Source organism: Bombina bombina, chromosome 10 (genome assembly GCF_027579735.1).
Source record: "Bombina bombina isolate aBomBom1 chromosome 10, aBomBom1.pri, whole genome shotgun sequence".
Lineage (NCBI taxonomy): Eukaryota > Metazoa > Chordata > Amphibia > Anura > Bombinatoridae > Bombina > Bombina bombina.
The window spans coordinates 101,864,078-101,887,392 of record NC_069508.1 but is presented as its reverse complement, the minus strand read 5'-3'; the positions used below and the strand labels follow the sequence as shown (position 1 = coordinate 101,887,392).

At 40.6% G+C, this 23,315-nt stretch overlaps 1 protein-coding gene across 1 annotated transcript in view; it reads left to right on the top strand.

Moving 5' to 3' along the window:
* The window catches only part of FIRRM (FIGNL1 interacting regulator of recombination and mitosis), a 367,507-nt gene that overhangs the window by 122,954 nt on the left and 221,238 nt on the right, over positions 1-23,315 (top strand). The gene's annotated exons all lie outside the window — the stretch shown is intronic.

Below are 23,315 nucleotides of genomic sequence, written 5' to 3'. Positions count from 1 at the left end.
TTAAGACCAGACTTTCTGTCGCAAGGTTCTTTTTTCCATCAGGATCTCAAATCCTTAAATTTAAAGGTATGGAGTTTGAACGCTTGATTCTTGGTCAAAGAGGTTTCTCTGACTCTGTGATTGATACTATGTGACAGGCTCGTAAATCTGTATCTAGAGAGATATATTATAGAGTCTGGAAGACTTATATTTCTTAGTGTCTTTCTCATCTTTTTTCTTGGCATTCTTTTTGAATACCGAGAATTTTACAGTTTCTTCAGGATGGTTTAGATAAAGGTTTGTCCGCAAGTTCCTTGAAAAGACAAATCTCTGCTCTTTCTGTTCTTTTTCACAGAAGGATTGCTAATCTTCCTGATATTCATTGTTTTGTACAAGCTTTGGTTCGTATAAAACCTATCATTAAGTCAATTTCTCTTCCTTGGAGTTTGAATTTGGTTCTGGGGGCTCTTCAAGCTCCTCCTTTTGAACCCATGCATTCTTTGGTCGTTATATTACTTTTCTTTTTGTTTCTTTTGGCCATCTCTTCTGCCAGAAGAGTCTCTGAATTATCTGCTCTTTCTTGTGAGTCTCCTTTTCTGATTTTGCATCAGGATAAGGCGGTGCTGCGAACTTCTTTTGAATTTTTTACCTAAGGTTGTGAATTCTAACAACATTAGTAGAGAAATTTTGGTTCCTTCATTATGTCCTAATCCTATGAATTCTAAGGAGAAATCATTGCATTCTTTGGATGCTGTTAGAGCTTTGTAATATTATGTTGAAGCTACTAAGTCTTTCCGAAAGACTTCTAGTCTATTTGTCATCTTTTCCGGTTCTAGAAAAGGCCAGAAAGCTTCTGCCATTTCTTTGGCATCTTGGTTGAAATCTTTATTTCTCTTGTTAAGTGTATCCAGTCCACGGATCATCCATTACTTATGGGATATTAACTCCTCCCCAACAGGAAGTGCAAGAGGATTCACCCAGCAGAGCTGCTATATAGCTCCTCCCCTAACTGCCATTACCAGTCATTCTCTTGCACCCAACGACTAGATAGGATGTGTGAGAGGACTATGGTGATTATATTTAGTTTTATACCTTCAATCAAAAGTTTGTTATTTTATAATAGCACCGGAGTGTGTTATTCCTTCTCTGGTAGAATTTGAAGAAGAATCTACCTGAGTTTTTACTATGATTTTAGCCGGCGTAGTTAAGATCATATTGCTGTTTCTCGGCCATCTGAGGAGAGGTAAACTTCAGATCAGGGGACAGCGGGCAGATTAATCTGCAAAGAGGTATGTAGCAGCTTATTATTTTCTGACAATTGAATTGATGAGAAAATTCTGCCATACCGATATAATGTAAACTCAGCCTTAAATGCAGTAGCAGCAACTGGTATCAGGCTGTCATGTATGTATATTTTACACTTCAGTATTCTGGGGAATGGCACTTCACTGGAATTATACTGTGTGCATAAGACTTTAGCCTAATTTGCAGGGACTGGCAACAGGCTCTTTAATAACACTTAATTTATGTTAAACGTTTTTTGCTGGCATGTAAAATCGTTTCATTTTCTGAGGTACTGGGTGAATAAAATGTTTTGGGCATTATTTTTTCCACTTGGCAGTTGTTTTATTTAATTTATGACAGTTTACTGATCTCTCTCACTGTTGTGTGTGAGGGGGAGGTCAAAAAATTCAGTCAGAAGCTCATTGTATTTCCTGCATGATCCGGTTCATCTCTACAGAACGCAGGGGTCTTCAAAACTTTTTTTGAGGGAGGTAATCATTCACAGCAGAGCTGTGAGATTGTAGTTGACTGTGATAAAAAACGTTTATTTCTGTAACTTTTTTTTCTGCTATCAGGGTTAGTTATCCTTCGCTAATGGGAACAAGCCTTTGCTTAAATTGTGTTTTTTACAAAGATTTGATGCTATAACCTTTCAGTTTATTAACTTTCAACTGTCATAACTCTTTCTGTGCTTCTTATAGGCACAGTACGTTTTCATATTATAGTAAATTACTTGAAAAGTATTTCCAAGTTGCTAGTTTATTTGCTAGTGTGTTAAACATGTCTGATTCAGAGGAAGACATCTGTGCTATATGTGCTAATGCCAAAGTGGAGCCCAATAGAAATTTATGTACTAACTGTATTGATGCTACTTTAAATAAAAGTCAATCTGTACAAATTGAACACATTTCACCAAACAACGAGGGGAGAGTTATGCCGACTAACTCGCCTCACGTGTCAGTACCTGCATCTCCCGCTCGGGGGGTGCGTGATATTGTGGCGCCGAGTACATCTGGGCGGCCATTACAAATCACATTACAGGATATGGCTACTGTTATGACTGAAGTTTTGGCTAAATTACCAGAACTAAGAGGTAAGCGTGATCACTCTGGGGTGAGAACAGAGTGCGCTGATAATGTTAGGGCCATGTCAGATACTGCGTCACAACTTGCAGAACATGAGGACGGAGAGCTTCATTCTGCGGCTGACGGTTCTGATCCAAACAGATTGGATTCAGATATTTCAAATTTTAAATTTAAGCTGGAAAACCTCCGTGTATTACTAGGGGAGGTGTTAGCGGCTCTGAATGATTGTAACACAGTTGCAATACCAGAAAAAATGTGTAGGTTGGATAAATATTTTGCGGTACCGTCGAGTACTGACGTTTTTCCTATACCTAAGAGACTTACTGAAATTGTTACTAAGGAGTGGGATAGACCCGGTGTGCCGTTCTCACCCCCTCCGATATTTAGAAAGATGTTTCCAATAGACACCACCACACAGGACTTATGGCAAACGATCCCTAAGGTGGAGGGAGCAGTTTCTACTTTAGCTAAGCGTACCACTATCCCGGTGGAGGATAGCTGTGCCTTTTCAGATCCAATGGATAAAAAGTTAGGGGGTTACCTTAAGAAAATGTTTGTTCAACAAGGTTTTATATTGCAACCCCTTGCATGCATTGCGCCTGTCACGGCTGCAGCAGCATTTTGGTTTGAGTCTCTGGAAGGGACACTTGAATCAGCTCCATTAGATGAGATTACACACAGGCTTAAAGCTCTTAAGTTAGCTAACTCATTTATTTCAGATGCCGTAGTACATTTAACTAAGCTTACGGCTAAGAATTCCGGATTCGCCATTCAGGCGCGCAGAGCACTGTGGCTAAAATCCTGGTCAGCTGACGTTACTTCTAAGTCTAAATTTCTTAATATACCTTTCAAAGGGCAGACCTTATTCGGGCCCGGATTGAAAGAAATTATCGCTGACATTACAGGAGGTAAAGGCCATGCCCTGCCTCAAGACAGAGCCAAACCTAAGGCTAGACAATCTAATTTTCGTTCCTTTCGGAATTTCAAAGCAGGAGCAGCATCAACTTCCTCTGCTCCAAAACAAGAAGGATCTGTTGCTCGCTACAGACAAGGCTGGAGACCTAACCAGTCCTGGAACAAGGGCAAGCAGGCCAGGAAACCTGCTGGTGCCCCTAAAACAGCATGAATTGAGGGCCCCCGATCCGGGAACGGATCTAGTGGGGGGCAGACTTTCTCTCTTCGCCCAGGCTTGGGCAAGAGATGTCCAGGATCCCTGGGCGCTAGAGATAATATCTCAGGGATACCTTCTGGACTTCAAATATTCTCCCCCAAGAGAGAGATTTCATCTGTCAAGGTTGTCAACAAACCAAATAAAGAAAGAGGCGTTTCTACGCTGCGTACAAGAGCTTTTATTAATGGGAGTAATCCATCCAGTTCCACGGTCGGAACAGGGACAAGGGTTTTACTCAAATCTGTTTGTGGTTCCCAAAAAAGAGGGAACTTTCAGGCCAATCCTGGATTTAAAGATCCTAAACAAATTCCTAAGAGTTCCATCGTTCAAAATGGAGACTATTCGGACAATTTTACCCATGATCCAAAAGGGTCAGTACATGACCACAGTGGATTTAAAGGATGCTTACCTTCACATACCGATTCACAAAGATCATTACCGGTATCTAAGGTTTGCCTTTCTAGACAGGCATTACCAGTTTGTAGCTCTTCCATTCGGATTGGCTACGGCTCCGAGAATCTTCACAAAGGTTCTGGGTGCTCTTCTGGCGGTACTAAGACCGCGAGGAATTGCGGTAGCTCCGTACCTAGACGACATTCTGATACAAGCTTCAAGCTTTCAAACTGCCAAGTCTCATACAGAGTTAGTACTGGCATTTCTAAGGTCGCATGGATGGAAGGTGAACGAAAAGAAGAGTTCTCTCTCTCCACTCACAAGAGTTCCCTTCTTGGGGACTCTTATAGATTCTGTAGAAATGAAGATTTACCTGACAGAAGACAGGTTAACAAAGCTTCAAAATGCATGCCGTGTCCTTCATTCCATTCAACACCCGTCAGTAGCTCAATGCATGGAGGTGATCGGCTTAATGGTAGCAGCAATGGACATAGTACCCTTTGCACGCCTACATCTCAGACCGCTGCAATTGTGCATGCTAAGTCAGTGGAATGGGGATTACTCAGACTTGTCCCCTACTCTGAATCTGGATCAAGAGACCAGAAATTCTCTTCTATGGTGGCTTTCTCGGCCACATCTGTCCAGGGGGATGCCATTCAGCAGGCCGGACTGGACAATTGTAACAACAGACGCCAGCCTACTAGGTTGGGGCGCTGTCTGGAATTCTCTGAAGGCTCAGGGACAATGGAATCAGGAGGAGAGTCTCCTACCAATAAACATTCTGGAATTGAGAGCAGTTCTCAATGCCCTTCTGGCTTGGCCCCAGTCAACAACTCGGGGGTTCATCAGGTTTCAGTCGGACAACATCACGACTGTAGCTTACATCAACCATCAGGGAGGGACAAGAAGCTCCCTAGCAATGATGGAAGTATCAAAGATAATTCGCTGGGCAGAGTCTCACTCTTGCCACCTGTCAGCAATCCACATCCCGGGAGTGGAGAACTGGGAGGCGGATTTCTTAAGTCGTCAGACTTTTCATCCGGGGGAGTGGGAACTTCATCCGGAGGTCTTTGCCCAAATACTTCGACGTTGGGGCAAACCAGAGATAGATCTCATGGCGTCTCGACAGAACGCCAAGCTTCCTCGTTACGGGTCCAGATCCAGGGATCCGGGAGCGGTTCTGATAGATGCTTTGACAGCACCTTGGACCTTCGGGATGGCTTATGTGTTTCCACCCTTCCCGATGCTTCCTCGATTGATTGCCAGAATCAAACAGGAGAGAGCATCAGTGATTCTAATAGCGCCTGCATGGCCACGCAGGACTTGGTATGCAGATCTAGTGGACATGTCATCCTGTCCACCTTGGTCGCTACCTCTGAAACAGGACCTTCTGATCCAGGGTCCCTTCAAACATCAAAATCTAATTTCTCTGAAGCTGACTGCTTGGAAATTGAACGCTTGATTTTATCAAAACGTGGTTTTTCTGAGTCAGTTATTGATACCTTAATACAGGCTACCAGAAAGATTTACCATAAGATATGGCGCAAATACTTATAATGGTGCGAATCCAAGAGTTACTCATGGAGTAAGGTTAGGATTCCGAGGATATTGTCTTTTCTACAAGAAGGTTTAGAAAAGGGTTTATCCGCTAGTTCCTTAAAGGGACAGATTTCAGCTCTGTCCATTCTTTTACACAAACGTCTGTCAGAAGTTCCGGACGTTCAAGCTTTTTGTCAGGCTTTAGCTAGGATCAAGCCTGTGTTTAAAACTGTTGCTCCACCATGGAGTTTGAACTTAGTTCTTAATGTTTTACAGGGGGTTCCGTTTGAACCCCTTCATTCCATTGATATCAAGTTGTTATCTTGGAAAGTTCTGTTTTTAATGGCGATTTCCTCGGCTCGAAGAGTCTCTGAGTTATCTGCCTTACATTGTGATTCTCCTTATCTGATTTTTCATTCAGAGAAGGTAGTTCTGCGTACTAAACCTGGGTTCCTACCTAAGGTGGTCACTAACAGGAATATCAATCAAGAGATTGTGGTTCCATCTTTGTGTCCTAATCCTTCTTCGAAAAAGGAACGTCTGCTACACAATCTAAATGTAGTCCGTGCCCTGAAATTTTATCTACAGGCAACGAAGGATTTTCGACAAATGTCTTCCCTGTTTGTCGTTTATTCTGGTCAGAGGAGAGGTCAAAAAGCTTCGGCTACCTCTCTCTCCTTTTGGCTTCGTAGCATAATACGGTTAGCCTATGAGACTGCTGGACAGCAGCCTCCTGAAAGAATTACAGCACATTCTACTAGTGCTGTGGCTTCCACTTGGGCCTTTAAGAATGAGGCTTCTGTTGAACAGATTTGCAAGGCTGCAACTTGGTCTTCTCTTCATACTTTTTCCAAATTTTACAAATTTGACACTTTTGCTTCTTCGGAGGCTGTTTTTGGGAGAAAGGTTCTTCAGGCAGTGGTTCCTTCCGTATATAGAGCCTGCCTGTCCCTCCCGTCATCCGTGTACTTTAGCTTTGGTATTGGTATCCCATAAGTAATGGATGATCCGTGGACTGGATACACTTAACAAGAGAAAACATAATTTATGCTTACCTGATAAATTTATTTCTCTTGTAGTGTATCCAGTCCACGGCCCGCCCTGTCACTTTAAGGCAGGTAATTTTTCCATTAAACTACAGTCACCACTGCACCCTATGGTTTTCCTTTCTCTGCATGTTTTCGGTCGAATGACTGGTAATGGCAGTTAGGGGAGGAGCTATATAGCAGCTCTGCTGGGTGAATCCTCTTGCACTTCCTGTTGGGGAGGAGTTAATATCCCATAAGTAATGGATGATCCGTGGACTGGATACACTACAAGAGAAATAAATTTATCAGGTAAGCATAAATTATGTTTTCATCATGCCTATGTCGAGTCGGGTAAAATTCCGCCTCGAAGGATTACAGCTCATTCTACTAGGTCAGTTTCTACTTCCTGGGCGTTTAGGAATGAAGCTTCGGTTGATCAGATTTGCAAAGCAGCAACTTGGTCCTCTTTGCATACTTTTACTAAATTCTACCATTTTGATGTGTTTTCTTCTTCTGAAGCAGTTTTTGGTAGAAAAGTACTTCAGGCAGTGGTTTGTTTGAATCTTCTGCTTATGTTTTTCATTAAAATTTATTCTGGGTGTGGATTATTTTCAGCAGGAATTGGCTGTCTTTATTTTATCCCTCCCTCTCTAGTGACTCTTGCGTGGAAAGATCCACATCTTGGGTAGTCATTATCCCATACGTCACTAGCTCATGGACTCTTGCTAATTACATGAAAGAAAACATAATTTATGTAAGAACTTACCTGATAAATTCATTTCTTTCATATTAGCAAGAGTCCATGAGGCCCGCCCTTTTTTGTGGTGGTTATGATTTTTTTGTATAAAGCACAATTATTCCAATTCCTTATTTTATATGCTTTCGCACTTTTTTCTTATCACCCCACTTCTTGGCTGTTCGTTAAACTGAATTGTGGGTGTGGTGAGGGGTGTATTTATAGGCATTTTAAGGTTTGGGAAACTTTGCCCCTCCTGGTAGGAATGTATATCCCATACGTCACTAGCTCATGGACTCTTGCTAATATGAAAGAAATGAATTTATCAGGTAAATTCTTACATAAATTATGTTTTTTAAATCTCCTGTAGTTATTCCAGAAGTTTTTCCTGTCCCTGATGCTATTTCTGAAGTAATCTCCAGGGAATGGAATGATTTGGGTAATTCATTTACTCCTTCTAAACGTTTTAAGCAATTATATCCTGTGCCATCTGACAGATTAGAGTTTTGGGACAAAATCCCTAAGGTTGATGGGGCTATCTCTACTCTTGCTAAACGTACTACTATTCCAACGGCAGATAGTACTTCCTTTAAGGATCCTTTAAATAGGAAAATTGAATCCTTTCTAAGAAAAGCTTACTTATGTTCAGGTAATCTTCTTAGACCTGCTATATCTTTAGCGGATGTTGCTGCAGCTTCAACTTTTTGGTTAGAAGCTTTAGCGCAACAAGTAACAGATCATAATTCTCATAGCATTGTTAATCTTCTTCAACATGCTAATAACTTTATTTGTGATGCCATCTTTGATATCATTAGGGTTGATGTCAGGTATATGTCTCTAGCCATTTTAGCTAGAAGATCTTTATGGCTTAAATCTTGGAAAGCTGATATGTCTTCTAAGTCAACTTTGCTTTCCCTTTCTTTCCAGGGTAATAAATTATTTGGTTCACAGTTGGATTATATTATCTCAACTGTTACTGGAGGGAAAGGAACTTTTTTACCACAGGATAAAAAAATCTAAAGGTAAACTTAGGTCTAATAATCGTTTTCGTTCCTTTCGTCACAATAAGGAACAAAAGCCTGATCCTTCACCCACAGGAGCGGTATCAGTTTGGAAACCATCTCCAGTCTGGAATAAATCCAAGCCTTTTAGAAAACCAAAGCCAGCTCCAAAGTCCACATGAAGGTGCGGCCCTCATTCCAGCCCAGCTGGTAGGGGGCAGATTACAATTTTTTCAAAGAAATTTGGATCAATTCAATTCACAATCTTTGGATTCAGAACATTGTTTCAGAAGGGTACAGAATTGGCTTCAAGATAAGGCCTCCTGCAAAAAGATTTTTTCTTTCCCGTGTCCCAGTAAATCCAGCGAAGGCTCAAGCATTTCTGAAATGTGTTTCAGATCTAGAGTTGGCTGGAGTAATTATGCCAGTTCCAGTTCTGGAACAGGGACTGGGGTTTTATTCAAATCTCTTCATTGTACCAAATTATTATTCCTTCAGACCAGTTCTGGATTTAAAAATATTGAATCGTTATGTAAGGATACCAACATTCAAAATGGTAACTATAAGGACTATCCTGCCTTTTGTTCAGCAAGGGCATTATATGTCCACTATAGATTTACAGGATGCATATCTGCATATTCCGATTCCTCCAGATCACTTTCAGTTTCTGAGATTCTCTTTCCTAGACAAGCATTACCAGTCTGTGGCTCTGCCGTTTGGCCTAGCAACAGCTCCAAGAATTTTTACAAAGGTTCTCGGTGCCCTTCTGTCTGTAATCAGAGAACAGGGTATTGTGGTATTTCCTTATTTGGACGATATCTTGGTACTTGCTCAGTCTTCACATTTAGCAGAATCTCATACGAATCGACTTGTATTGTTTCTTCGAGATCATGGTTGGAGGATCAATTTACCGAAAAGTTCATTGATTCCTCAGACAAGGGTAACCTTTTTAGGTTTCCAGATAGATTCAGTGTCCATGACTCTGTCTCTGACAGACAAGAGACTTCTAAAATTGATTTCAGCTTGTCGAAACCTTCAGTCTCAATCATTCCCTTCGGTAGCTTTATGCATGGAAATTCTAGGTCTTATGACTGCTGCATCGGACGTGATCCCCTTTGCTCGTTTTCACATGCGACCTCTTCAGCTCTGTATGCTGAACCAGTGGTGCAGGGATTACAATTGATATCTTTAAAACCGATTGTACGACACTCTCTGACGTGGTGGACAGATCACCATCGTTTAGTTCAGGGGGCTTCTTTTGTTCTTCCGACCTGGACTGTGATTTCAACAGATGCAAGTCTGACAGGTTGGGGAGCTGTTTGGGGGTCTCTGACAGCACAAGGGGTTTTGGAATCTCAGGAGGTGAGATTACCAATCAATATTTTGGAACTCCGTGCAATTTTCAGAGCTCTTCAGTCATGGCCTCTTCTAAAGAGAGAATCGTTCATTTGTTTTCAGACAGACAATGTCACAACTGTGGCATATATCAATCATCAAGGAGGGACTCACAGTCCTCTGGCTATGAAAGAAGTATCTCGAATACTGGTATGGACGGAATCCAGCTCCTGTCTAATTTCTGCGGTTCATATCCCAGGTATAGACAATTGGGAAGCGGATTTTCTCAGTCGCCAAACGTTACATCCGGGCGAATAGTCTCTTCACCCAGAGGTATTTCTTCAGATTGTTCAAATGTGGGGTCTTCCAGAAATAGATCTGATGGCTTCTCATCTAAACAAGAAACTTCCCAGGTATCTGTCCAGATCCAGGGATCCTCAGGCGGAAGCAGTGGATGCATTGTCACTTCCTTGGAAGTATCATCCTGCCTATATCTTTCCGCCTCTAGTTCTTCTTCCAAGAGTAATCTCCAAGATTCTGAAGGGATGCTTGTTTGTTCTGCTGGTGGCTCCAGCATGGCCTCACAGGTTTTGGTATGCAGATCTTGTCCGGATGGCCTCTTGCCAACCGTGGACTCTTCCGTTAAGACCAGACCTTCTGTCACATGGTCCTTTTTTCCATCAGGATCTCAAATCCTTAAATTTGAAGGTATGGAGATTGAACGCTTGATTCTTAGTCAAAGAGGTTTCTCTGACTCTGTGATTAATACTATGTTACAGGCTCGTAAATCTGTATCTAGGAAGATATATTATCGAGTTTGGAAGACTTACATTTCTTGGTGTCTTACTCATCATTTTTCCTGGCATTCTTTTAGAATTCCGAGAATTTTACAGTTTCTTCAGGATGGTTTGGATAAAGGTTTGTCTGCAAGTTCCTTGAAAGGACAAATCTCTGCTCTTTCTGTTCTTTTTCACAGAAAGATTGCTAATCTTCCTGATATTCATTGTTTTGTACAAGCTTTGGTTCGTATAAAACCTGTTATTAAGTCAATTTCTCCTCCTTGCAGTTTGAATTTGGTTCTGGGGGCTCTTCAAGCTCCTCCGTTTGAACCTATGCATTCACTGGACATTAAATTACTTTCTTGGAAAGTTTTGTTTCTTTTGGCCATCTCTTCTGCTAGAAGAGTTTCTGAATTATCTGCTCTTTCTTGTGAGTCTCCTTTTCTGATTTTTCATCAGGATAAGGCGGTGTTACGAACTTCTTTTAAATTTTTACCTAAGGTTGTGAATTCTAACAACATTAGTAGAGAAATTGTGGTTCCTTCATTGTGTCCTAATCCTAAGAATTCTAAGGAGAGATCATTGCATTCTTTGGATGTAGTTAGAGCTTTGAAATATTATGTTGAAGCTACTAAGAATTTCCGAATGACTTCTAGTCTATTTGTTATCTTTTCCGGTTCTAGGAAAGGTCAGAAGGCCTGAGCCATTTCTTTGGCATCTTGGTTGAGATCTTTAATTCATCATGCTTATGTCGAGTTGGGTAAAACTCCGCCTCAAAGGATTACAGCTCATTCTACTAGGTCAGTTTCTACTTCTTACTTGCTGTATTTAGTGTGTAACCCTGTGCGTCCCCAGGTGTCCTCAGCTATGTAACTAAACACCCATTGGAGGATTATTTGGGGGAGTGTTCCCATCCACCAATGGGATGACTAGCTACTGTTTTTAAGTTCACTTCACTGTGTTTTAGCCAGGTAATGAGTAAGGCTGTAAGCTGAAACGCGTATACCTGTTTTCCTAAAAGCTAGTCTTATTGTTTTTGTCAGTATTTACCCCGGGGGTTTTTCTCCCCTCTCACGGTTTTGTATATTGTTTGACAAACGTGTTTGTTTGTTTCTCTTCACTCAGAGCGCCAATGCGCTATGTTTACTATCTGTAAATAAATTTTTTGTGCATAATCTGCTGCTTGTGCTCCTTTTTCACTTTTGTTTGCAGTTTCTACTTCCTGGGCGTTTAGGAATGAAGCTTCGGTTGATCAGATTTGCAAAGCAGCAACTTGGTCTTCTTTGCATACTTTTACTAAATTCTACCATTTTGATGTGTTTTCTTCTTCTGAAGCAGTTTTTGGTACAAAAGTACTTCAGGCAGCTGTTTCAGTTTGATTCTTCTGCTTATAATTTCAGTTTTTTTCATTATAAGATTTTAACTTTATTTTGGGTGTGGATTATTTTCAGCGGAATTGGCTGTCTTTATTTTATCCCTCCCTCTCTAGTGACTCTTGGGTGGAAGATCCACATCTTGGGTAGTCATTATCCCATACGTCACTAGCTCATGGACTCTTGCTAATTACATGAAAGAAAACATAATTTATGTAAGAACTTACCTGATAAATTCATTTCTTTCATATTAGCAAGAGTCCATGAGGCCCACCCTTTTTGTGGTGGTTATGATTTTTTTGTATAAAGCACAATTATTCCAATTCCTTATTTTTTTTATGCTTTCGCACTTTTGTCTTATCACCCCACTTCTTGGCTATGCGTTAAACTGATTTGTGGGTGTGGTGAGGGGTGTATTTATAGGCATTTTGAGGTTTGGGAAACTTTGCCCCTCCTGGTAGGAATGTATATCCCATACGTCACTAGCTCATGGACTCTTGCTAATATGAAAGAAATTAATTTATCAGGTAAGTTCTTACATAAATTATGTTTTTTTGTTGGCTATTGCCTCTGCGCGCAGAGTTTCTGAGATTTCTGCTTTGCAATGTGACCCCCCTTATCTGTTTTTTCATGCTGGTAAGGTGGTTTTACGCACTAAACTAGGGTTCCTCCCTAAGGTGTCGAATCGTAACATAATTCAAGAAATTGTTGTTCATTCCTTGTGTTCCTTCTTCAGCGAAGGAACGTTTGCTTAACAATCTAGATGTGGTTCAGGCTACTAAGTAATTCAGACAATCTTCCTCTTTGTTTGTCATCTATACAGGCAAGCATAAGGGGCAGAAGGCTACTACGACTCCCCTATCTTTCTGGTTGAGGAGTGTCATCCGCTTAGCTTATGAGACAGCGGGACGACAGCCTCCTGAGAGGATAACGACTCATTCCACTAGAGCAGTGGCTACCTCTTGGATTTTTAAGAACGAAGCCTTAATGGATCAGATTTGTAAGGCGGCTACCTAGTCCTCCTTACACGCTTTTTCTAAATTTTACAAGTTTGATGTGTTTGCTTCAGCTGAAGCAGCTTTCGGGAGAAAAGGTTTGCAGGCTGTGATGCCCTCAGAATAGGGTCCGCCTCTTTTTTTTCTGTTCCCTCTGTAGCTTGGTTACAGTTTCCCAACAGTAAGGAATGAAGTTGTGGACTCTCCCTGCCTTATGGAAGAAAACTATAATCTATGCTTACCAGATAAATTCCTTTCCTTCCTGGCAGGGAGAGTCCACAACCCCGCCGGTAATTTATGTTTTTGATGGGCGGCTCCCTTTTTATATTTCTTCTGGCACCTTTTATACCCTGATATTTCCCCTACTTTTCCTTGTTCCCTCGGCAGAATGACTAGGGCATAGGGGAAGTGGGAGGGGTGTCTTTGCAGCGTCCTGGTGGCCAGTAAGGAATGAAGTCGTGGACTCTCCCTGCTATGAAAGAAAGGAATTTATCTGGTAAGCATAAATTATGTTTTTCAGCAATTATTTTTTTTTTTTTTTGAAAATATTTTTATTGAAACCTTCCAAACCAATACATGAATGGTAACAAACATTGCATTACAGGGCAGTTCAGAGAGTAATATTAATCCATAATACAAACTGCAGGCAGTCATGTCCTAGCTTATTTCTCTTTAACTAAGAAATTGTATAAATGAATCTTACAGTTACCATACATGTTGAATTAGAGGGAGGCTTCTATTATATTACCTATAATTCTTAAAGTAGTAATAGAAGAAAAAGAATAGAAAGAACATTTTTCCATTTTTAAGGCAGAGAGGAATGGAAAAAAGAAGAGAGGTAAAGAGAAGAGTGGATGGAGCACTCGTGGGGGTCCTATCTAGCATGTCCGCCTTCCTGACCTACTTTATCTCCCAACGCCCTCCTCGCTTGCATTCTCATAGAATCTTCCCAAACTATCCATTCCTCCCATATTTTGAGAAATTCCTGTCTTTTGTCTAACAAGGAAGATGCTATGGATTCCATTTGATGATAATATCTAATTTTGTTTATTATAATGTCGTAGTCGGGCACTGTGGTTTTCCAGAATTTCGCTATCACTGTTCTAACAGCGGTACATATTATACCCACTAATTTTAATGATTGTCGATTGAGACCTTCAATAGGAAAATGTAAAAGAGCCTGCTCAATAGTTAATGTAATTTGTCTATCAAAAATCTTACTAAGTAGCTCAGAGGTGGACTCCCATATTCTCTTACTATCGTGGCATTCCCACCACATATGAACATAGGTACCTTCTGAGTGGCAACCTCTGTAACATTGTACTGAGCCTACTATATTGGTATCTAGTTGATGATATTTAAATCTACTTGGATAATTATACCACCTATATGTTGTTTTAATGTAGTTTTCTTTTAAGTTTGCACTTATTGAGCAAGCCAGGCCCTTTTGGATCATAGTGGCCCATTCTCCTGCGTCTCTAGTAATGTTAATCTCATTTTCCCATTTTTTAATAAAGTATAGCTTCTCCGACTTTTGTTTTGTGAAAAGAAATTTGTATAAGCTAGAAATTGTGCCCCTAGTTCTAGAGTTGGAGCTACAAACTTTCTCAAATAGCGTAGGGCTGTTTGAGGTTCTCTGCTTGCGGACTTCGTCTATTCTAGATTTTAATTGGAGGTAATGAAACCAGGAGTGTGGCGTGAGGGGCAAGATATCGTTATAGTGTTGGAACGTGATGGTCTCAGAGTTTCGCAGGGTATCAGCTATTCTGTATAAACCTTTGTTGGCCCATATCACCTTAACTTGGTTGTTGTCACTGTCCGAGAATGTCCACAGTGGTGTCAGAGGTGATTAGTTTATATCTTTTTTGTAGATTATCCCAGGTACCCAAAGTGTGTGCTATTGAAATGTATTTCGTCCAAAGACCTGGTCTATCCTTTTTAAGTGTCCAAAAGATCTGGTATATTGGGTTAAGTTCCAACATATCTCTCTCTAGATGAACCCATGCTAATTCGCTAACAGAGTTATGCAGGAGCGCCATCTGAGCTAATCTAGCTGCATTAAAGTAGAATATGATATCAGGCACTCCCAATCCGCCCTCTGATTTGGGTTTCAGGAGGGTGCTTCTATTTATTCTCGCTTTTTTATTAGCCCAAATGAATTCAAAGATGTTTCTTTGGACCTTTTTAAGATCCCTGGGAGGGATATCAATAGGCAACGATCTAAATAAGTATAATAGTTTTGGAAGTATCACCATCTTACTAACCACCATTTTGCCATAAAATGAAATTTTATACGTGCTCCAGGTTTTCATTTCGTTGTACAGATATTTATATAGCGGGGGGTAATTAAGTTTATAGAGCTCCTTTAAATTGTATGGTATTAATACACCAAGGTACTTAATTGCTTGGGCGGCCCACTTAAAGTTAAAGTTAATTTCTAACAATTTTTTGGTATGGTTGGGGAGATGGACCTCGATCGCCTCACATTTATCGTTATTAATTTTATAACCCGATAGGGTGCTAAACCTTGACAAAAGCTCATATAAGATTGGTAAAGACAATAGTGGTTTGCTAATCGTGAGTATGATGTCATCAGCGAATAATGAAAGTTTGTGTTCTGTTTTACCTACTGTTATACCCGAAATGTCCCTTTGGTTCCTAATGCTAGCGGCTAGGGGTTCAATGCATATAGCAAATAAAAGGGGCGACAATGGGCACCCCTGCCGGGTGCCATTACGAATGAGAATTCTCTTGGATTGGTAACCCGCTACTCTTAGATAAGCTGATGGAGTACTATAGATGGCTTGTAGTGCTTTGATAAAGGAACCTGAAATCCCAAACTGTGCTAAAGTTTCAAACATATAATCCCAGTGAATTCGGTCAAATGCCTTCTCTGCGTCCAAAGATAGGAACAGAGAAGGCACTTTTTCCTTAGATGCGAAGTCGATCAAGTCAATAATCTTACGCACATTATCAGGGGCTTCTCTCCCAGTGACAAACCCTACCTGGTCATTAGAAATGAGTTTAGGTATATGTGTGTTTAACCTAGTGGCCATTATTTTTGTGAGAAGCTTAAGATCTAAGTTTATAAGAGATATTGGCCTATAGTTTTTACAGTGAAACTTATCTTTTCCTGGCTTAGGAACTACACATATGCGAGCCATTAATAGTTCAGTGGGAATACTACCTCCCTCCATTATATAATTGAATGATTCCACCAAGTGGGGAACCAGGTCAACCATGAATTTTTTATAGAAACTACCCGAATACCCGTCAGGCCCCGGTGCCTTATTGCTTTTAAGTTGTTTAATTGCAGTGACTATTTCCTGAGCTGTAATTGGGGCGTTTAATTGATCCAACGCGGCGTGCTCTAGCTTAGGGAGATGGCAGTCTGTTAAAAACTCCTGTATTTTACTTAATCTAGATTCTGACTGGTGTCTTGTCAAGCCATATAGGGACTGGTAGAATTCTGCAAAAGAATTAGCAATCTGCAAGGGGTCATTAGTTGTGGAACCAGCTGCATTTTGAATCTGTGGTATAGAAGAGGATCTAGTAATGTTCCTAATCTTCCTGGCAAGCATGCGATCAGGCTTATTGGCATAAATAAAATATTGTGCATCAATAATCCTTAGAGACGCCAACGCCTCTTCGTCCAATAATTTATCTAATTCCCTTTTTTTTTTTGTTATTAGTCTGCTTAGATTGGGGCCCCTAGTCTCTATGAATAGCCTATTGAGATGTTCAATCTCTTGCTTCTTTTCCTCCATCAACTTTTTCTTTTGTTTGTTAAGGTTTGCTTTCTCTTGGATTAAGAATCCCCTCATAAAGGCTTTAAATGCTCCCCAGATAAATAGGGGGTTGGGGGTTGAGTTTTTATTATCCGACCAAAAGTGACGAATTTGCTGAGTCAGTTTCTGACATATTAACTCATCTCTTAAAAGGGATGCGTCTAAGGACCAGGATCTATCTCTAGATGGGTCGAAAAATCCCTTCATCGACACCTCAACAATAGAGTGGTCAGACCAACTAGTTTGTGTTATGTTGGCGTGCGTTGTTAGTGGGCAAAGAATCTGGCTAACAAAAAGATAATCTATTCTGGAAAAGGAGTTATGTGCTGCAGAGTAGTACGTGTAGTTTTTAACTCCCAGATTGTGTATTCTCCAAACATCCAATAGGTTATGGTCCAATATAAAGTCGCTTAAAAATTTTTTGGGTGAGGTATTGGCGGGGGGGGGGGGGGGGGGGGATCTGTCAGTTTTGTCATTAAGTGTCAGATTAAAATCTCCTCCCAAAATAATTTTATATCTTTTCCAAGAAGTCAATATCTTACTAATCTTGGCCAAAAAATGTCCCTGGTTTTCATTTGGAGCATATATGTTCCCTAGAACAACCGAATTGCCATGTATTTTTCCCCTAAGTATTATAAACCTACCCTCAGAGTCTCTAATTACCTCCTCCTCTTGGAAGTTCAGTGAAGCGTGTAAAATAATAGAGACCCCTCTCTTTTTCTTGTGACCAAAAGAATGATACTGGATCGGAAATGCTGAATCCCAGTATTTTGGAAATTGTGTAGAAGTAAAGTGGGTCTCCTGTAGCATTATGACATGGGCCTGTTTACTTTTATACTCTGCGATAGCTTTCTTTCGTTTAACATGTGAATGGAGCCCCCTCACATTATGTGTAATTATTTTAAACAACATACTAAGTACCTTTTGTTAAGCGAATAACCCCCTTCCACTGTTGTTCCAACCCCTCACCACTCCGTATCGGAAGTATTTATATTTTCGGATCATCCTGTTCCTGCTCCCCAGAATCAACCTCCAATTTACCTCTATTAGAGTCCCACGAGTGCTCAGGAGAGAGAAAAGAAAAGTTAGAAAAAGATAAACATAGACAGTAAACATAATAACAATTATCAACAGTAGTATCGGTATGAGATACCTAATATTCCTATATAATAAGCATGTTGACCACACGGTGTATGAGTGTTATGGCTAACATAGGTTATATGCGTAATAAAAGCAAAGAAACCGGATATTATTCTCAAACCAGGATCAGAATTCTAGGATCCTTTCCTAAACGGCTAACATTGGTTATAAGAGAGAACAAATTTATATCTAGCATACGTTAATCACATAATGCAACAATCTTGTTCATAGCAACAATGGATGTAAGACATTAAATCTAGCATGCTACAAACAGATCGCAGACTCTCTAGAAAGAAAAAAGGAAAAGACAAACTTGTTTGATAAACAGTTAACCTAGTATTCTTGGTTCTCATTAGAGACAAAGTTCTCACAGAAATGTTCGACTGGATATTTAGGATACTTGTAGAATAAGTCTCTTCATCTAGCAGTCTCATCCTCGGACTGCTTAGCTGATTCTGCTCCTGGAGTTGTTTTAAGTCTCTCATGAGAATTTGGACCTCTAGAAACTTTACTCCACATCTGGTGTATTTGTTTCCTAGGCAGTCTAGGTGGTAATGGCGTAGGGATGTCCCCATCTAGCAATTGTAGACGCCTTAGTAATTCTGTACCTTCCCCAATAGACGTACAGGAGTATGTAGTTTTGTTGTAGAGAAAAACAAGTCTAAAAGGGAAAGACCAGCGGTATCTAATCTGTGCCTTCATGAGGGCCATAGTGACCGGTTTAAGTTCTCTTCTTTTTCGTAAAGTTATAGGGGAAAGATCAGCGAAAAATTGGAGTTTATGACCTTCAAATTCCACATCTGGCTTTGTTCTGGTTACCTGTAGGAGTTGTTCCTTGGTAGTGTAATAGTGAAACTTAAGGATAACATCCCTAGGTATGTTCGGGGTTTTTGGTTTGTTGAGGGCTCCGTGTATTCTGTCAATCAGAAAAAAATTCTCTTCAACTTTCGGTAATAGGTGTCTCAAAATTCGAAAGAGGACCTCAGTAAGGTTTTCGTATGTCTCAGGAAGGTTTCTTAGCCTGACGTTAGATCTCCCAGACCTATTTTCCAGGTCCTCCAGCTGTGACTCTAATTGTTCTATCTTGTCAGTTTGAGTTTGCAAAGAGCCATGGATGTTTGGGATTTCTTCTATAATTTCCCCTACTTTATCTTCCAGATCAGAAGTTCTTTGGCTTATTTCTTTTATGTCAGCTCTTATGTCCTGTATTGCCGCCTTCAATTCAATTTTGAATACTTCCTTTATCTGCTGGACTAAATTATTAGTCGGGGGTTGTAATTGATCTTCTGTGCCACTGTCTAGCATGCTGTCTGAAACATCCCCTTCTGGGGAAGCTGTTTTGTCTTGAAGCATGGCCTTCTTTTTTGCTTGTGCTTTGGATAAACAGTCTCTGACTGATTGGTTTTTGCCTTTCATTGTCTGAAGAGAAAAGTATAGTAAGTAGAAAGCTCCGCCAGATGTAGAACCCCAACTAGGCACACTCCAAGCATTAGCTAGATGAGATTCATCGAAACCTATGCAGACCTCTGTGTTTCAGAGCATATTTGACACCTTGTGGTACAACATTTAGAGCCTATGGGGACATTTTTCTTGATAGCATATTTGATCTTCGACCCACAGACTCCCAATTACTTTGATTTGGATATTCAGCAAGTGGATGCCCACTTGTATCTCAGGTCCTGTAGTATTTCACCAAGGGTCTAAGACAGGAATCACATCTCATTTCCTCACAATGGGACAAAGAGGCTGAATATCTCTCATGTGAAAACTTTCACTTCATGAAGCCCTGGGATAGTGCCGGGTTAAATGCACAGAAGAATTAGTCCAATAAACATCTCTCCAAGGGCTCCACTCTGTGTGCAATATTAAAGACCCTGATGTTGTTGCAGCAGCTTAATGGCTATTCTTTTATACAGACACAATATTAACACTTAGAGTACTTTTTAGGGATAGCCAGGTGTATTAAGGGTTACAGATAATATGTCTAGCAGGTCCCCTCAGCTAGCAAAACCGGCACCTCGTCGATTCTCACTTAGGGCGAGTGGGTTAGGGCCTGGAAAAGTACCTACATTGTCTCCAGCCTGAGTGTAAATTAAAGTAAATCCCCTCCCTCTGGGGAAAGTGTCACCTTTGGACGAGACCGGGCAGGGGGCATGGATATGACCCACTGGGGAGGCCGCAGTGGGAAATGGAGAGGGAGAAGTACTTAGAGTATGCTGCTGCTGTAATCCCAAGTATAAAAGTCAGTGAGGCAGAGGTCTCTGGGAACAACTAGTAGCCCCTCTGTGAGAGCTGTATGTTATGGGCTGTGCAGTGGAGCTGTTATGATTACTGTGGCTTATCTTACCCAGCTGATCAAGGCGGATGTGGGAGCCCGCTGCTGTCCGTTGTCTTCTTTCTCCAGTGTAACCGCAATGAGCGGAGCAGGGAGACTGTGAGATCAATCCCCAACTATGGCCTAAGGACAGGGCCTGAAAGATGGACAAACTGCAGGCTTAGAGAAGGAGGCAAGATGGCCGCCGTTCGCGCCACTTCGCCCACCGCCAGTCCGCCACCGTGGCCCCAGCAAAAGGGAAAGAAAAAGAGCTCAATCTGTAAGGGTATGTAGGCAAAATGTCCGCTATAACAAGTGTAGCCTCAGTTAGCCAGAAGGCTTCGGGGTAATGAGCGGGTCCCTAGTATAAGTCTGTTAGTATAGACGGGATCTCGGTGGAGTGTCGGCTAAAGTTCTCTCTTGTAATCCGTTTTGCTGCTCACCTAGCCGAAGCTCCGGAGCGGAGCCCCGACCCTCCGGAGCCGCCGGCCACCCAGACTTTATCTTATGATGATTCCTTTAACTGCAGGCGGGTAGTAGCCTAAAATGTCCTCAGCAACGGTTAGTGTCCGGGGAAGGCAGTAACATAGGCGATCGTAGGAGAACCCGTTTTTGGCAGAATTCCTCTGGAAATTAATGTCATTCAAATCCGGGCATGTACTGCTGATCACAAAAATCAGCAATTATTTTTTAATAGCCAAACTCCACCCACTATTTACCTTATTTGGAGAAGCCAATCTCGGGTTTTAGTGCACAGGCAATAAGGCTAGCTACGATCATAAAGTCAGTAAAAAATTAATTTATTTGCAGTTATCAGTTAAAGCCAATTAGGGAAAGATATCTAGCAGAGTTAGCCTTGAGAAGTCAGTAGGTGCATCTAAAGTTCTGAGTATTAGAAACTGCTCAATTGTCAGATCTAAATTACATGAAAGGGGGTCAAAATAAATAATGAAAATATATATCACAAAGTAGTTTCATTTTGCATAAAAAGTTTTATACAAACATCTCAAGGTTTTTACTGTCGTTTATAATTTGAAATTGGTACTGCAATATTAGATTTGTATTTAATTGTAATGGTCATTGGTTTATGAGAGCAACTCCTTTAGCTCTGTTGGCAGAGAGAAGTGTGCCTTTTGCAGACCTGATAATAAAACATTGTTTTGTTTTTTGTTTAATAAAAAAAAAAAAGTAATATTTTGATTTTGTTCTCCTTTAAGGTAACAACAGAAACAAATAGATGACAGGGAATGTTTAAGATATTTTAGTGCAGAGTGACAAAAAATGAGAGCAAAATCTGTCATATTGACCAGTTTGTTTTCATAGTTCCCTAATGTGGATGGTCCAGATCGTTTTCATATTTCCCTAATGTGGATAGAACAAGTGTTTAGTTACTGGTTCTGGTTAATTTAAAGCTGTTTATTTTGATTTTGAAGCCAACAAAAAGTAGTAAAATGCTCATTATTTGTGACGCTTTTTTATGTTTTAAAAAATATAAAGTATGCTCTGGGCTAGTTGCTTAGCTGATCATACACTGTACTGCTTCAGTGAGAGTGGGCACTCACTGCTCTGCTTTGGAGTCTATGGATACAATATCCAGGATCATTCACAACTGGTGACAAAAATAAATAATTACAGGGAAGATGCTACGGCATATGATAGTCTGTAGCAGTGGCGGCTCGTGGGTTATTCAAATGGGGGTTCACGGACCAGTTATGTAAAATAGTTTTATATATATATATATATATATATCTCACAAAATGTAACACACCAATTTCTGTGCTTAGTAATAAATAACTGGCTTAGATAGCTGTCTATTATATATATATATATATATATATATATATATATATATAAAATATTTTTCTTGTTAAGTGTATCCAGTCCACGGATTATCCATTACTTGTGGGATATTCTCCTTCCCAACAGGAAGTTGCAAGAGGATCACCCACAGCAGAGCTGCTATATAGCTCCTCCCCTCACTGCCATATCTAGTCATTCTCTTGCAACTCTCAACTAAGATGGAGGTCGTAAGAGGACTGTGGTGTTTTATACTTAGTTTATTTCTTCAATCAAAAGTTTGTTATTTTTAAATGATACCGGAGTGTACTGTTTATCTCAGGCAGTATTTAGAAGAAGAATCTGCCTGCGTTTTCTATGATCTTAGCAGAAGTAACTAAGATCCTTTGCTGTTCTCACATATTCTGAGGAGTGAGGTAACTTCAGAGGGGGAATAGCGTACAGGTTTTCCTGCAATAAGGTATGTGCAGTTAAATATTTTTCTAGGGATGGAATTTGCTAGAAAATGCTGCTGATACCGAAGTAATGTAAGTAAAGCCTTAAATGCAGTGATAGCGACTGGTATCAGGCTTATTAATAGAGATACATACTCTTATAAAAGTGTATTTTAAAACGTTTGCTGGCATGTTTAATTGTTTTTTTACATATGTTTGGTGATAAAACTTATTGGGGCCTAGTTTTTTCCACATGGCTGGCTTGAATTTTGCCTAGAAACAGTTCCCTGAGGCTTCCCACTGTTGTAATATGAGTGGGAGGGGCCTATTTTGGCGTTTTTTTGCACAGCAAAAATTACAGACACAGACATCCAGCTTCTTCCTGCATGATCCAGGACTTCTCTGAAGGCCTCAAAAGGCTTCAAAAGTCGTATTGAGGGAGGTAAAAAGCCACAGTAGAGCTGTGGCAGTTGTTGTGTCTGTTTAAAAAACGTTTTTGTCATGTTATTCCGTTTTTGGTATTAAGGGGTTAATCATCCATTTGCAAGTGGGTGCAATGCTCTGCTAACTTATTACATACACTGTAAAAATTTCGTTAGTGTAACTGCATTTTTTCACTGTTATTTCAAAATTTGGGAAAATTTGTGTTTCTTAAAGGCGCAGTAACGTTTTTTATATTGCTTGTAAACTTGTTTTAAAGTGTTTTCCAAGCTTGCTAGTCTCATTGCTAGTCTGTTTAAACATGTCTGACACAGAGGAACCTACTTGTTCATTATGTTTGAAAGCCATGGTGGAGCCCCATAGGAGAATGTGTACTAAATGTATTGATTTCACCTTAAACAGTAAAGATCAGTCTTTATCTATAAAAGAATTATCACCAGAGGGTTCTGTCGAGGGGGAAGTTATGCCGACTAACTCTCCCCACGTGTCAGACCCTTCGCCTCCCGCTCAGGGGACGCACGCTAATATGGCGCCAATTACATCAGGGACGCCCATAGCGATTACCTTGCAGGACATGGCTGCAATCATGAATAATACCCTGTCAGAGGTATTATCTAGATTGCCTGAATTAAGAGGCAAGCGCGATAGCTCTGGGGTTAGGAGAGATACAGAGCGCGCAAATGCTGTTAGAGCCATGTCTGAT